This window comes from Hesperophylax consimilis, chromosome 19 (genome assembly GCF_061612785.1).
Source record: "Hesperophylax consimilis isolate HC1 chromosome 19, BYU_Hcon_1.0, whole genome shotgun sequence".
Taxonomy (NCBI): Eukaryota; Metazoa; Arthropoda; class Insecta; order Trichoptera; family Limnephilidae; genus Hesperophylax; species Hesperophylax consimilis.
The window spans coordinates 14,994,601-15,011,970 of record NC_142854.1 but is presented as its reverse complement, the minus strand read 5'-3'; the positions used below and the strand labels follow the sequence as shown (position 1 = coordinate 15,011,970).

The following is a 17,370-nucleotide window of genomic DNA, read 5'->3' as shown; positions in this document are numbered from 1 at the left end:
AGAAAAAAATAATGTAAAGGCCTATGAAAACTGCTTTAAAGTTCTAAATCTCCTACTTACGCACCCATTTTCGGTTATGATCTTATTGTATAATGTGGAAAATTAAATTATTTATAAAATGATCGAAAAAAATTAAATATTTATGCCTGAACATCCACAAAATAAAATAAAAGGCACTTTTTGGCCATGTTTTTTTCTTGCATAAATCAAAACAGGCGGATGGTGTTAAGCGGGATTTTAAACCTTATCGTCATCTACGTAAGGGTTGTTATTGATAGCTGCTCAATTTAAAATATTACACGACGTAGTGTATCGTCTTAAACCAGTGATTGCTGACATTATTTTGAGTAAAAATCTAAAGCAAATTTTGGTCTCCGGTGATTTTTTTGATCTTTTTTTTTCAAAAACATTTTTTTTATTAAATTCTTTGACATGTTGACATTGGTCACTTTGTCGAGTAACTGCCTGACCCCTCACATCGACCCTAGCTGTCCAATTCATACTGATTTCTATAGTTTGTAGAAAGAAAAGTCACCGGAGACCAACTTTTCATTATCAGTTTTTAGTTCAAATAATGTCAGGAATCACTGATTAGTAAGTCAAGTACGTCCCTTAATACCATTTTTATTGATAAATCTGATGTAATTCGGATAAAATTATTGCGTAAGTTTATTACGTAAGTAATACGTATGTCGCACTGATTTGTATCTACTTCTGAGATTTTATATTATTCATCAAAATTAATCGTATCTTTCTTTATTTAAAGAAGAGTGTCTGAGTGTTTGTGGGGGGCGGCGTTGATTTGATTTGATTTTTATTAAAATCTATAGTTTTATTCCGATATTGATAAAATATCTTCACTTCATTTGACCTATAAAATAAGAGGAAGGTCACTGTCTGCGTCTGATTTCAAAGAAGTCAACACCGGAGACTTTGGCTAGTACTATGATATTCTGTCAGTATTTCGGCGTATTTTGATTTGAAATAAAGGGAAGAATGTTTATTTATTAACGGACTTACGTTTAATTTATAAAATCAGTAACACGAAATTATATAAAAATGTAAATTATAAGATTGTGGGATTATAATAACAATAATAATATTACCATTCGTTATTTCGGCTACTGGCATTATACCTAGCTCTCTCATTAAAAATTTAGGCGTATTAGATCTATCAAGAAATTTATATATAAAAATGCAAAAATCAGTCATTTTAAATACATTTAGGATTATGTAAGATATTTTAAATATTTATATTGAGGGATCAGTAGGATTTATAGGCCCTGTTAGGAGTTCTACCGAGCCGAACCCTCTGATATGAAAATATCTGGAGTCGGTGAATTATTTTCCAATTTGATCTCTGGTGAGTTGACGTGTTGTTCTTGTATTGTTTTGTATTTATTTTGCTTATATAATGCACTTGCATAATGTGGATTGACTAGCTGATCATTTGAGGAAAAGTGTGTGGAAGGGTTTAGTTTTTCCTTTGGAGAAGATTTAACCCGGACATAAAGTCTGAAAATATTATATACATTACGAAGAGTGTTGGTAGGGGACGGCGTGGTTTGTGTTTTACACAATTTCCTTCCCAGAACATCTTCTCCTTCCTGTCCCTAAAAAAACCCTCGACACATCATCTCTAAAGATGACATAAAGAGGCGCTGAGGGGATTTTTTTTTCCTCATGGCCTCCTGTGGGAGCTGATGTAAAAAAATACAAATCTACAGATTTATTCCTAGATTAATGAAATTTTGCACACTTGACCTTCAAAACAAGAGGAAGGTCACTGTCTACATGAAATTTTTAAAAAACTCTGCCGGGGACTTAATCCTTCAGGCCTCGGAAGGACATTACTAGCCACAAACATCATATTCCATTATAGCCTCTGAAGGACAGATCTGACCGGGGGGGCAATACATTATAAAAGTATTTTTATCTATTTTTCTATAATGCGTCGATATGTGATTTGTTCGTCATTGAAAAGATAAATAATTACTCTTACAAAAAAATGTCAAAGTGCATGATTACGAATTGGCGGTATTTTTTCATTGACAGTTGAAAGTCAAAGGATTAATTATATTTTTTTATTGTATAGACGGCATAAAAAGTGAAGTGTTTTATTACTAATTACCCACACAGAAGGAATATGTTTTATAAATATCGAATTCTTTGAAAATTATGGACGTTCCGAGACAAAATGTTTTAAATCAAAAGTTTTTTTGTTAACATTTTCATGTTTGATATTAAAAAATGAATTGTTTAGAAAGATCACTGTTTTTTCGAAATGAAAATATTTCTAAGATAATTTAATCTAGTTTCCAAAATAGTATTTCTGTTAACGACATCTTCAAAAATAAGTATTATGTAGCACATTTTAGATAACTCGGGAGCATTTCGAAATTCCAAGAAAATTCACCATGTCGTTTGGACTTGTTGGCAAAAATATTTTAAAAAACTGAAGGGTTAACATATATTTACAATAGACTCCAATGTCAGGAAAGATGCCAGAGGACTACTCCATGTTGCAGATTGGAAGACGACGGCCGAGGACAGAGGGAGGTGGAGGCTCATGTTAAAGGAGGCCAAGGCTCGAAATGGGCTGTAGCGCCATTGAAGAAGAAGAAGACTCCACACAAACGGCACTCTAATAGCTAGCTACATTGGCTCTAGGTTATGTGTAATATTGTTGATAGAAACTCATACTCCTTGTTCATTATTATTATATATGTACTAGCTGCACCCCGCCACGCATTCAAAGTCCAACAGATGGCGCTGTTTTTTTTAAAGCATGTTTGTACCTGTCACAGGTGACATCTATTTAATGTAAGTATATAAAAACACACGCGTTTACGAATGCAACGTTGTGTCAAAATTTCAAAGCAATCATTAAAGAACTTTCGGAGATTTAAGATTTTGAACAAACGAACATTTACGTTTTTATTTATTTAGATTGATAGATGTTGTAAGTCGCACCGGGACATGAGTACTCATGTAAGTATAATCGTATCGTATACAGACCAATAGATGTGCGAACGAACATGATATGATATCTGCTGTACAATTCCTCTCATGCATATCTGCAAAACATAACAATCAGATTATCAGTACAAGTGACGTCATGATTACACAATATGATATAATTAAATTTTATACAACTAACTGCTCTATACTCTACATACACGAGAATATAGCGTGGTCTGTCTAGGGCTTAAATGTTTTGAATTTGGAAGCGCGTGACGTCATACGCCGTCACGATTCCTCTCTGACGACGCCGCGGGCGGTACTTATGACGTCAAACACATCTGCCATAGGTCACCTCAAGTGGTACGCTACGTTTGGTGTATTAGCAGGGGTGTCCGGGTACATGGGGTGAGGTTTGTTCGGGTCTTGGCGACAGATGCGTCTGTCTGATTGGGAGAGACTGGCTGAGGAAGACCCTTTGACCTCTCCAGCAGGACTCTCAGAACACCGCCTTGCACCGCAGTGGGGAGGATGCATTGAATGACTGACCCCCAGATTCCTTCCCAACCCTTCCTTTCCTAAAACGACCCTCCGCACAGCGTCCCCAAAGATGACATAGGCCTTGAGTTTTTTAAAAATTTATTTTGTAGTGTGCAATAATCCTGACAAACGCGGATCAGCAAATAATAATCTGTGAAATGTATTGAAATAACAGTCCACATCATTACTTATGTAATTCAGCCTGACGCGACGGGTCAACGAAACACGAATTCACTCAAGGTCTTTGTATAAATTGTGAATGCTCCGGTAGAATTGGCATACAAAATTGTACCTATGAGACCATTAAATAAACGGTGCTGATACCATAACAATAATATTATCTTGTTTGCTGAGATGGCAAAACTAGCAAACAAGATAATTCATGAATACACTCGGTTTAATTTCCATACAAGTAATGCAGAATTTTTTAAATTTTGTATGTGCCGGCGCGGTTCCGTCATACATGCTTTGGATGCTCCGCTTCCCTCGATTTTTAAAGTAAAAATATATATTTTTTTTTAATTGCGAAAATAAGCTTAGAACTTATTTGTTCTAGCCATAAACAGCACCACATCAATTTAATAATACTGTTCCGTTCTCAAAGACTCACCGCGTCTCGCGAATTCGGTGTTAATGTCATAATTTTTAATTCTCAAGTCATAGTACTGTATAAAAATGGCATCGTTAGATACTTTTATTTTGCATAAAAATGGCATCATTAGATACTTTTATTTTGTATAAAATGGCATAGTTAGATACTTTTATTTTGTATAAAAGTGGCATCGTTATACTTTTATTTTGTATAAAAATGGCATCGTTAGATACTTTTATTTTGTATAAAATGGCATAGTTAGATACTTTTATTTTGTATAAAAGTGGCATCTTTAGATACTTTTATTTTGTATAAAAATGGCATCGTTAGATACTTTTATTTTGTATAAAATGGCATAGTTAGATACTTTCATTTTGTATAAAAGTGGCATCGTTAGATACTTTTATTTTGTATAAAAATGGAATCGTTAGATACTTTTATTTTGTATAAAAATGGCATCGTTAGATACTTTTAGTTTGTATAAAATGGCATAGTTAGATACTTTTATTTTGAATTATTTACAGGAAAGTCTCTAATGACTGTGAAGAACGCTTATTTAGCTGGAACTTCTCCAAATAGAATAAAACATAGTCGCTATCCGTGTCTGTCTGTTAGTGTGCTTTGTTCTTCTAAACTACGCAACAGATCTTGATAGGGTTTTTACTATTATTTAGAGGATTGCTCCCGAAAGGTTTATGTATAAAACACATGCATATTATATCTGTAGTAAGTAGAGAAAAGTCGATGTTTTGTAATCAAGTCGTAAAAATATGTTTTCGGGCGCTTACATTGCTAACGCTGGCTAAACCTTATGAGATATATCAAAAAATGTACTATTGTATATCTTAAAAAGGTCTACAGAAAAGTCCACGATGGCATATGTATATCTCCTAAGGATAACTCCTAGCAACACCGGGTACACGTCAGCTAGTATAAAATAAAGTCACTATCCGCGTCTGTCTGTTTGTCCGCTTAGTTCTTCTACTACGCAACGGATTTTGATAGGGTTTACACTATCATTTAGAGAATTTCTTCCGGAAGGTTTATATATATAATACATGCATATTATATGTATAGAAAGTAGAGATAAGTCGAGCAATATATAATATAACTAAATAATATTTTTTCATAATTAAAAAGATTTTTCAAATTGTAATTTATGTACCTACACATAGCAGGCATAACGATAACGTTATGTTATTTGGCATAACAGCAGATAGTGAAGAATGCAAGTGTTTATGACCTGTATTTACGCATTTCTGCATATTGCGAGTTTGCCAACTTCTCGCAAAGTGCTTCTAGTAACTAGTGAATTGGCCACCGGTGCACTGCCGCAATGATCTGCCAATTAAAATTATAACAGTTTAATTGTTTTCCGGAGTACCTAATGCAATTAAAGCTCTTAGGTTGATTACTGCATTTTTCTATATTACTATGGACTAAAAATAATACAAGAAATGTCGCGTGTTCGTAAATGTTCGTAATCCAAAAGCCTGGCCAATCAGGCCTTACATTTTCAATACAAAATTGTGTTTAACACCATTATGAAATTCAAATAGGATAGCGAAATACCATGCCAAAATGTACTTTGAATAATTTATTTATTTATTATTTATTAATTTTCAGGAAATCGACAGTTTACATTTAATCAATTTGAACATAAGTATTGTATAGCTAAAATAAAACCAATTATGGATTTCCTCCTTGTGACTTTACCTCTACTGAGACAGCATAGTATGAGACAAGTAAATTAAATTTGTGAGAAAGGAATATGAACTAAAAAAATTATACAAAACAAATGATTATATAAAACGAAAAATTTACAAAACAATACATTTATAGCCATGGAGAGAGGTTGTAGATATAAATCAAATCATAATAGAGATATTAACATTATTCACAAACCATCAGAGAAATATTCTTTAATGGACCTTTTGTAAGTTCGCAACTGAAAATATCCACCTTGGATAATATGCTATTGTAATTATTGCATAGTCTGTTCAGGCAAGAATTCTGCTTGGAGTTCGTTTAATGTATAATAATGTTCGTGTTTTGATAATAGAAAGGTATAATAAAATATAGACTCGGATAATTAGTATAACATTCAAAGTACAACTGGTATGACGGTGGAATATGGATATGAATATGGTTAAAAATGGAAGAGATTCTCGTACACGCAAAGAGGCCTTTTATAAAATGATGTTACAATATATCTAGACCGGGGGCGGATCGAACGGTCTGCATTTCAGCAAATGCTGACTGCCTCCCTCTGATGGGCCCCTCTTGGGCCCCCTTTCAGTTCCGCTTTCACTCTATAGGCATGCGGGGCAAAGAGCCTACGCCCCCTGCCTGTGGGGGCCTTGGAATTAGTGCCCATAGACAGGGCTTCAGGGGGGCATATATCATAGGACCCTATTTTGTATTTTGCCAATATTTAAAGCACACTTGATCATCATCCAATTATTATAAATTATTATTAAGATACATACAATAAATTAAAGGTTACTTGAAAGATAACAAGCCTATATTTTTTGCTATGCACTTTATATATAAATAATAATAAAGTCTATACAGGAGGCTTAGGACATTATACGCGACGCGTGGCAGTTTTTAGTACTAAAACTACGAAATCGAAAGCACTACAATTGACTTGCTTTTGGCTTGCTTTGAGATTTCTACAGCGAGCGCGTCTATACAGGTGTATCGGCACGTACCCCACAAACTTTAACCAGCTATTCCTTAGCATATTTGGAGTAAAAAATCTTATGTGCACTTTGCTGTCCGGTAACGTTTTTTTTAATAAAAAATTTACTATTCATATTTTCACCAAATGTCACCACTGTTTTATCCTTTGTCAAAGTATGAAAACCCATCTGGCAATATTCTATTCGAATTCCGTTGAATAATGCACGTGTGTACCTATATTGGCGCGCTTTTACAATCACAACGAAATGGCACGGCACCATTCGTCTCATTTTTAACTATTATTATTTAGTGTGTGCGAAAGAGCGAAGACGTTTTTCGACATACTTGCTTATAACAGCTGTTGAACACGAAAAGCAATGCCAATGACAGTGATGTAGTGTGGAAATTTTTATTTTTTTTGTTTTTAATTGAAAAAAAAATGCTACCGGACAGCAAAGTGCCCATAAAATTTTTTACTCCAAATGTGCTAAGGAATAGCTGGTTAAAGTTTGTCGGGTACGGGCCGATACACCCTGTATATATATTGTAACGTCATTGAATCGAATTGAAATCACATTCATTGTTAATCCATAGTCAGTGGTGACATTCGTTTCCATTCAATTCTACATGGAAGGCATTTCTAGTGCAATATATTTTTCCAGTGTATTTTGATGACTTTGGATTATTGAATTTCCGAGAAATGATTTATTTTGTTTATTATTAAATGTAATTAGTGCAATAACATTATAATTGGAGCTATCTATGTTCTTTGAGACTACGGCACGTGTATCGTTTGTTAAATACTTATTGGTTCTCAGAATAAGTATCTCTACCACTGTGCGATAGGTTTAACCATAGAATAAATATGTATTCGTCCTACGGAACGCCGCACTGTGGACGATTTGGGGATAATACATCAATTTTTATTAATAGGTGCATTTTTTGGTTTGACTGTGGATTGAACCTTCCAACCCAAGAACTGGAGTCGACAAGTCTACCAACTTCGCCAAATGCTGATATGGTAGGACCGACATTTATTTCGTACATTAATTGCTGTAATGTCATCCGATTTCAGAGAAATACATATATGTCCAAATAGATGTATGTATTCAAAAAAATTCAATTCAATTCAATTCAATTCAATTCAATTAGTTTATTCCTTTAAAAACATTACAAAATTACATTTTATTTCGTTTTTAAGTACATTTGTAAAATGGTATTACATAATAAGTAAACGGTGTATAAACTATACCAGCATCAATAGAGCTTGCCTTTTAAAGGCAGCTTCACTGATGCTAAATATGTCGATATCCGAATTAATTCTGTTCAACAGCACGACTGCTCTCCCCACCGGCATGACCATTGGCAAGTTGGTCCTGCAGGCCGGGAGATAAAACAGTCTATGCTGTCGGTGACGGAGATAACCATCAGGAACATAGAGACTAATACTCTCCATGATAGTCGGATTTACTAACCATCCACGAATCAGTTTGAAGAAGTGTGATACAATATGCACATCTCTTCTGACCCGTAGATGGTTCATACCGAGCATGCCCAAGAGAAAGTCAGTAGGATAGAGCCACGGGTAGTAGCCATACTCCCTCAGGTAGAGGAATCTCAGAAATTTCTTCTGCACTCTCTCCAACATAAGGGAATACTTCACCTGATGTGGGCTCCAAACCACCGACCCACTCTCAAGCCTACTCCTAACCAACGCAATGTATAGCACTTGGAGAACCCGGGTGTCTCTAAAATTCATCGCAGTGCGTAGGACGAAGCCCAGCATTTTCAGTGAAGCACTACACGTCATTTCGATATGAGTATGAAATGTCAGCCTACTATCAAACATGATGCCAAGATCTTTCATAGTGGAGACACGTTTTAAACTTCGGGCATTCATGGTATACCGGTAAAACCAAGTATGACGTGCCCTTGTGAAAGAAAGAATGAAACATTTAGAAACATTGAATTCGATCCGATTCCGTTTACTCCAGTCAACAATTCTATTAATGTCCGATTGGAGTCGAATGCAGTCTTCTAAAGTTTTAATTTCCAAGAATAGTTTTAGGTCATCAGCAAAAAGAAGTGACCTGGAATGCAGAATATTTTCTGTAATATCGTTAATAAAAATTAGAAAGAGGAGCGGTCCTAAATTAGAGCCCTGTGGAACGCCTGAGAGTACAAGGAATAATTTTGACATGAATATTCCATGAGATACAAATTGCTTTCTTCCAGTAAAATAGCTTGCAAAGAATATGAGAAACCGTAAAGAAAAACCTATAGTTGACAATTTATTCAATAATATGTCATGGTTTACGGTATCAAATGCCTTCGAGAAATCATTATATGAGCAATCTACTTGGTAGCCCTTATCTAAAGATTTGGAAACATAATCTGTGAGTACCAGTAGGTTAGTATCTGTTGATCGACCTTTTCTAAACCCATGCTGTTCCGATATTAAGAAAGGCTCTACTTGAAACAGCACATGTTTATGAATTATCGATTCGAATAACTTAGCCGGGGCGGAAAGTATTGCCACTGGCCTGAAATTTTCGACAGATGTCTTTGATCCACTTTTGAAAATGGGACAAATTTTTGAGACTTTCCAGGAATCAGGAAATTTCCAGGAGTCCACACTACTGTTTTGAACCACTATTGCATATATATCAATCACTCATCGATAATTTTAATCTTTCTAAATGTCGGCTAATTTTATTTTATTTGAATACCGCACATGAGTTCCAATTTCCTGGACACAGCGGGACTATGACATCCCAAATCATCGGGGTATGTTGTGAAGCTAAAGAAAGTTAGCAGGGGAAATAGATGGAAAAGAGGAGGGTTGGGAAGTACCTGGCTATTTAAATCTGGCCACTAAACACGGTTAAAGTCATTTCGAGCAGCGGACATATTATAGATGTAATTTGTTTTTGTTTAGCGAATCAACCAGGCACACTGTAAAAAAAAGTCTTGTACATTACGTATTATTTAATAATAATCTTTTATCCGAGGAAATAAAACGTAGGAAAACTCATGTTATGGACACGCAGTGACGATAATAAAATCGGATAATTCAATTCGCAAATTATATTTATTTTACATATGATTCACTGATATTATCTACACGGGAGCTCGCTATCATAAACTCAAACAAAGCATTAAAAAATATGTGCATATCTTGCAAAGGCTTGGCCACACGAGGCGATTTTGTCGCAGCGACAAAATCGCCTCGTGTCCCCCCTAATAACCTACTACTGCGGTGACTCAATTAGAACATAGTGCAAAAAAGAATTCCCGTCTGTTTTTTTTTAAATTATATTTTCTATTACACTTTCTGTTTACCTTCAAACTTGCCAGTATTTAAAAAAAAATGCATGTGTCGTTTTCATAGTTAAATTAATTAACAAAGTTTGCATTTTTTAAAGCGATCGAAATCTGACGGGGTACACGTGACGTCATACGTACCTCGGTTGCATCGGTTAACAATAAGGTATTTTAAGGTTTTTTGAGTCATACTATTTTTCACTCAAGTTCCTTATTATAGTCGCTAGAAACGAATTTGGCGGCAACTATGTCACGTGATCTAGACGTCGCTACACAGCGCTAATATCGCCTTATCTAAGTAAACTTTAGTTTTCTGCGCAAAGTCTAGTTATTTTAATATGCGCTCTTCGGTAGTCAACTTATGACTGATGTTGTAGTTTATTATAACCATTCTCGAACTCTAAGCAGAATTCTTGCCTGAACAGACTGTGCAATAATTACAATAGCGTATTATCCAAGGTGGATATTTTCAGTTGCGAACTTACCAAATACAAGAGGTCCATAAAATAATATTTCTCTCATGGTTTGTGAATGATGATTATGTCTCTGTTGTTTATATCTCTATTATGATTTGATTTATATCTACAACCTCTCTCCATAGCTATAAATGTATTGTTTTTTTAATTTTTCGTTATTTAATTTTAAAACGTTACAAAAATATGCTCACGTGGTTTGCCTCCAGCGGCCTTTAATCTATCTTCTATCTATCTATACATGGTGTCCGGAAACTCGTAGTACAAGCGGGAAACTGGTGAATCTACATCACATTTGGAGTCGATTTTGTAGTATAATTTTTTTTGATTTGAGCTTTCGTTTTCGAGTAAATCGAGTCAGAAGTCAGAAGTTTTTTTGATCAAATTCTTATAAATTATTACTAAAGATCAAAGTACCCAACTAATTAAAACTATTTAAAAGTAAAACAAATAAAGAAACCCGGATTTAAAGCATTATTTTGAAATCACCCTTCATTTAATCCGGTGTAATCATAAAATATTTCTGCTCTGCAGGGTTAAAACATCTGTTGTTTTGAATTGCATACCTATCTCTGACATATTCGCAAAATAAAAAATTTTAACCCTGAAATAGCCGAAAAATATTTTTTTTACTTTTTTTTTTTTTTTTGATGAAAATGCTCAAATCAAAAAACTTTATATTTATTTGGGTTCCCCATGTGGTCTAGATTCTCCAGTTTCCCGCTTGTACTGCGAGTTTCCGGACACCGTGTATATCTATACATATATATAAATAAAATGTAAATGTTCGTTTGTTAAAAATCTTAAACTGATGATTGAATTAATGATGCATTCGAATGTGTGTTTTTATATACCTATATTATATAGATGTCACCTGTGACAGCTAAAACACGCCTTTTAAAAAAACAGCGCCACCTATTGGACTAAGAAACACGCGCTATTGTTTCTCTATCTGCATAGATAGACTAAGCCACTAAAGCGTGGCGGGGCACAGCTAGTATAATAATATAACTAAATCGCTACAGCGATCACTTGCCGCGGCAACGTAGCAGCGACCAAATCGCACCGTGTGACCGAGCCTTCAGGTAGATACCTAATACAAATTTTGCAAGTAAGCGAATAATTCCAATAGCTTAGATGAGGAATTTCTCGAAGGTCACCTTTTTACAGTGGGTACTGTATTTATTATGAATATGATTTTAATGGAATACAATCTGGCGGTATTCTTACTCTATGACGTTATATACATTGTTATCTTATCACACAATACACGGCGCGGAAACTAGTGGTAAAAGCGGGAAACTGTGGAATAGCGGCTAGGCTACAATGAGAGGCGATCGATCGCCAGGGCAAGGCGACAGTTAATCGCTCTGTGTGACCTAGCCTTTACTATTTGATTATTATTGAGTTTTCTTGGAACAAAGGCAAATAATCTGATTCATTCGCGAGTTTATTGAACTGATTTCTTACCGACAAAGTGGCCGAGAGGTAAGGCTCTCGACTGACAAGCTGGCGGTCGCGGGTGCGCAAGCAAATTTTATTTGTGTAATTCACAATTTACTCATTTGAATTAATATAAAGTATATTTGCGACACGTCACAGAGTGGAAGATACTCTCAGCATCGTCCAGGGCCTCGATTTTCGACGAAGTCATTCCACTCGCACAACGAATGGTTCGACCCCTTCGTTGTTCGAGTGGATTGACTTTTGACGTTCGGCATATAATAATAATAATTTATTCCAGAATGCATGCAGGGGTAGTGCAATGCAATACATTTCATATTTGAAATAATATACATAATTAGAGTTAGAACAATAATTATAATATACAGGGTGTATCGGCAAGTACCCGACAAACATTAACCAGCTATTCCTCAGCACATTTGGAGTTAAAAATGTTATGGGCGCTTTGCTGTCCGGTAACATTTTTTTCCATTAAAAACAAAAAATATACAAAATCCACACTCCGTCACTGTCATTTGCATTGTTTCTCGTGTTCAGTAGCTGTTATTAGCAAGTGTGTCAAAAAGTGTCCTCGCTCTTTCGTACACACTAAATAATAATATGTAGTTAAAAATGAGACGAATGGTGCCGTGCCATTTCGTTGTGATTGTAAAAGCGCGCCAACGTAGGTACGTAAGTACATTATTCAACGAAACTCGAACAAAATATTGCTAGACAGGTTTTCAGACTTTGACAAAGGATAAAACATTGGTGACATGTGGTGAAAATATATCGTACATTTTTTATTAAAAAAATGTTACCAGACAGCAAAGTGCCCATAACATTTTTTACTCCAAATGTGCTAAGGAATAGCTGGTTAAAGTTTGTCGGGTACGTGCCGATACACCCTGTATAGGTGATTCCGATAGGAACAACAAAGCGGAATTTAAGTGAAAAAAAATAAAATATGAATACAAAATGAGTATGAGCAGCCGTTTATGGGGGATATTTGCACATCTCCCGTCTCCAGAGGGACATCAGAGGGGACTTCATCCAGGCAACCATGGCAGTGATGATTTTGTTACTTGATTGGCGTAGTCTGCGCCATAAGCTTCCCATGTGATGGCGGAGAAGCGCTCTGAAAGAGTGTACTCGTCCTTCCAGGAACATTTCCGTGGCGCTGCAGTATCTCGGTAGGCGGAATAGTTGGCGATAAGCATTATTGTAAGCGACTTTTAGTTTATGCCATTGGGATGCAGTGTAATCGAACCACAGTTCTGACGTGTACAGCGAAGTGCAAAATGCGTTGAAAAGTATCTTTTTCACGTTTGTACTGCAAAATTGAAAACGCCTTGACAGCATACCCATACCATATGTAAGTATGTACAGTTGACTAGACTCAAGAATAAGAATGTCTACCAATATATGTACTTTCGACGGCGATTGCGAGCGGCCTAGATTGGAGAATCGATAACCAGATGTAAGACCACTATTCAACTTGAAATGGCGTTTGCCGTGTTTGATGACCAGATCTGAATAGCCAGCTACTTCCCCACCTTCCTCTCCCCCATATCCTTCCCTTTCCCTCTACCTTCAGCCTCACAACTTATCCCAATTGGGGATGGTGAGGCCGAAGGGTGTGGGGATGGGAAGGAGATGGGGAAGAGGAAGGTGGGGAAATTACCCAAATTTTTTTTTTCAGCTACTACCTACTACCTACCTATCTGTTTTTACATTTCGCTATAATATCCCTGAGGCGTATGTGTGGTAAAACCATGTTTGATCGTGTGAGGAATGTGGAGATCCGCAAAGAGTGCAAGGCTGATGTAAGCGTAATGAGTAAGATTAAGAAAGGGACGCTTAGATGGTTTGGGCATGTAGAGCGAATGAGCGAAGATAGGAGTGTAAGGAGGATATATGATGCAAATGTGAATGGTAGCAGAAGTCGGGGACGCCCGAGGAAGACATGGCACGATCAAGTGAATCAGATACTCGAGTCGGGCCATGTCAAGAGTCAGAATAATAGAAGAGTATGTATGAGACGATGTATGAATGTGAATGAGGCAAGGAGTGTGTGCCAAGACCGAGTTGTTTGGCGGTCCGTCCTCTCTGCCTACCCCTGCGGGGAAACGGCGTGATGGTTAGTTAGTTAGTTTATAATATATGTATAATTAATACTATAATATTCGCAATAATAATTAATTATTCGATTTTTTTTTGCTCGTTTCCTCATTGCCAAGCCGCGTTTACGTTTCGCGTTGTTTATAGTTTGCAGATTCGAACCACGTGTGCTCTTTCTCGCTTCAGTACAAGCGATATTAATATTTCGCACTCTTCACTCAGTGTACATTGCTGTTGTTATGCGATAAAGCCAGGTTTATACGGTACAAATTTAATTGTAAATTTTTTGCAGAAATGGTTCTCTAAATAACCAAGCAAAGTATTTATAGCGCCCTTTTGGTGATTGAATCAATTGAATCAACAGTGCTGTATAAAGATGACTATTATTATTAAATTATTAAAGATTTCATTAAATATGTTTTAATAAATGTATGTTATTACTCGTAAAATCTCTAAAATCTCTAGGGAAAAGTCGATGTTTGTCATAGAATTCCCAACTTTATAACTTTACTCCAAATAATTCACAACCCCGAGCAACGCCGGGTCCGCGTCAGAGACTTGTTAAAATACAATGTAAAAGTGATATATATTTGCTTCCATTGGGAATGGCCCTTTTGAAAGACCAACATGCAGAATCCAAACTGATACTTTCTTGAAATGGCTTTATCCGTGTTTGGTTACCACATCTGAGTCATCTTTTGGGTATCTAGCCACGCTTAAGACGAGACAGTATCCTAAATTAAGTCGGAATCTTAACGACGTAAGTGGAGAAGCCGTGCACGAAAATATGCGACGCGCGGCCCTCGTGTATTGTACAGACCTTCGGTTGAATTTGCTCTGGCAAATCTCTAAAATAAAGTGGGAATCTTAACGACATACATAAGTGCTGAAGTCGTGTAAAAACTATATTAGGCTCACGACCCGGCGTAATGGACGGACCTATGGTCGAATTCGCTCTATCAGGCCTAGAAAATTGATCTTTCCGTGCTGTTTATTTTAATTATTTCTGATGAACGTTTTACTAAAAGCTCAGATGTTTCTAGAGGAATCCCCCGGGAAGTTACTAATTCATCGTCTAGAAAAATAAAACCTGGTGCTTATAAACCAAAAAATAACTATTTACTTCGGGAGAGATGGTAAAAGAACCTTATAATTGCATTTATTGTCAATTAAAGTTTCATTTATTTTGACAGTTCGGCCATGATTTTTTTCTTGTTTGACGTATTCGTATTAAGCGTGTTATATTCTCTAAAACTTTACCCGGAACTGAATAGCCAGGTACTTCTGAACCATCCTCTCCCGAATCTCATTCCTTTCCGCCTCACAACATACACCAATTCGGGAAGCCGCAGTCCTGTTGGCTCCGGACAGTTCTCATAAATGAAACAAAAAAATCATAATCACGAACGAAACGGAGTTTCAGTTCGAATTCTAGTTGCGACCGTCATCTTTTTAAAATTAATTTTCGATGTATTATTATTCTATTTTCATTAAGAGTTGCATAGACATCCAAATTAATAGACTTCCCCTAACATGGAAGGAGGGTTAGGGAATGGTTTGAATAAACTACGACATCAGTCGTACATTGACCACCGAAGGGCGCATAATGAAATAACCAGACCATGCGCAGAAAAGTTAAGTTCGCTACAGTAAGGCAGAGGTTATTGTGGGGTTTTTCTGCCCAGGGTCTGAATGTTCTTTCTTAAACGAACCGCCTGGCATAGCGACGCCAAAATTGAGTGAGTTTGGTAAATTATATTTGTAAAAGTGACTCAATATATTAAATTCTGGAAACAAGCCCGAACTTTTGTTTGCTCGATTTTTTTTTGTATCATTTAGGACACTTCACAATACATCTAAAACTTATTCTTTATAGTATTTAGGCATAACCCACGAAAAGCAGCAAGGCTTTTAGCTTCTTTAACATCTGTCGGTAATTCATTAAAAATCATAAATCCTTTAAAATACAGATTATTTTGGATTCCCGAAAAATATGTTTTTGGAAGTCTAATATCTCCACAGTTTTTCGTGGGGTAGTCATGTATTGCGAAATTAAAATTTACATTCTTAAACATGTATTTAGGGAGTATCAGAAGGTGGCAGAAGTCGGGGACGCCCGAGGAAGACATGGCACGACCAAGTGGATCAGATACTAGTCGGGCCATGTCAGGAGTCAGAATAATAGAAGAGTATGTATGAGACGATGTATGAATGTGAATGAGGCAAGGAGTGTGTGCCAAGACCGAGTTGTTTTGCGGTCCGTCCTCTCTGCCTACCCGTGCGTGAAAACGGCGTGGTTAGTTAGTTAGTTATCTTATTTTTTACACTAATTTACTTGTATTTACATCTAATTTATTCCTAATTCTTCTTTAAAAAAATACCTTTTTTGCCATTTTCTTATCTAATAATTCAAAGTTGAGTTAAATTTGAGTCGATTGTCTATTATAATGCCCAAGTATTTGATTTCCTCTACTTCCTCTATTTCGTCTTTGTCTATGATTTGGGATTTGTAGTTAATTTTTTTACGCAGTTAGCAATTTCCGCGCCATTGTAAAACGGACTGGAAACTCGTAAACGGATTTTATTTACGATATTACATTGCGTGTTGCCTGAATACTGTCAGATTAATTTATTGACAAATCACAGAAAGGGACGGTCGCGTCGCCTCCCGCGCTCCTCGCACTTGTTTTGTTCCCCTTTCCTTGATTGGCTGTTCTATTAATTTGAATATCTATGGAGATTTGTTAATATTATTTTCAATGATTAGATAAAGGTACCTAGCATTATTTAATCATAATTTTCCGTCCCATGTAAAGCGGCATTTACCTCCAGCAAACGGCATGACTTAAAAAATGATGATTCACAATATTTTCATAATGATTTTCAGTTGTTGAGAGACCTCGCTCGCGACCAATCGTGCATTCTCGCAATTCCGCTACTCCGTCGGCCGAAAGCCTTACAGTGAGCCTACCTTATACGATCAATACAACTGCGGACTTGTATTCAATTATTTATTCATTCATGTAATACTAATACGTTACATTCAAGGCCATTATATTCTAGAATACTGTCGGAAAAAATTCTAAAACATTCTGCTACATGTAATCTGCATTGATTATGGCGATAAACTTTTGGTTTCAACTTAATACCATTGGTGAATATACAGAAAATGTGGACATGTTTAATACGCACGTTTTATTTTTAATACACTCTTGTGTCAGTTAGATAAAA

At 36.1% G+C, this 17,370-nt stretch overlaps 1 protein-coding gene across 8 annotated transcripts in view; it reads left to right on the top strand.

Annotated features, from left to right (window-relative positions):
• Positions 1-17,370, top strand: part of sws (patatin like phospholipase domain containing sws) — a 118,268-nt gene that overhangs the window by 12,481 nt on the left and 88,417 nt on the right. For 6 of the 8 annotated variants that reach the window (XM_089643331.1, XM_089643330.1, XM_089643323.1 and 3 more), the window contains exon 1: positions 16,779-17,100. The exons of 1 other annotated variant lie outside the window; for it this stretch is intronic. The gene's annotated coding sequence lies outside the window, so the exon portion shown is untranslated. Of the gene's footprint in view, positions 1-16,777; positions 17,101-17,370 lie in introns of those variants that run through there. One more of the 8 variants, XM_089643328.1, reaches the window with a different exon arrangement.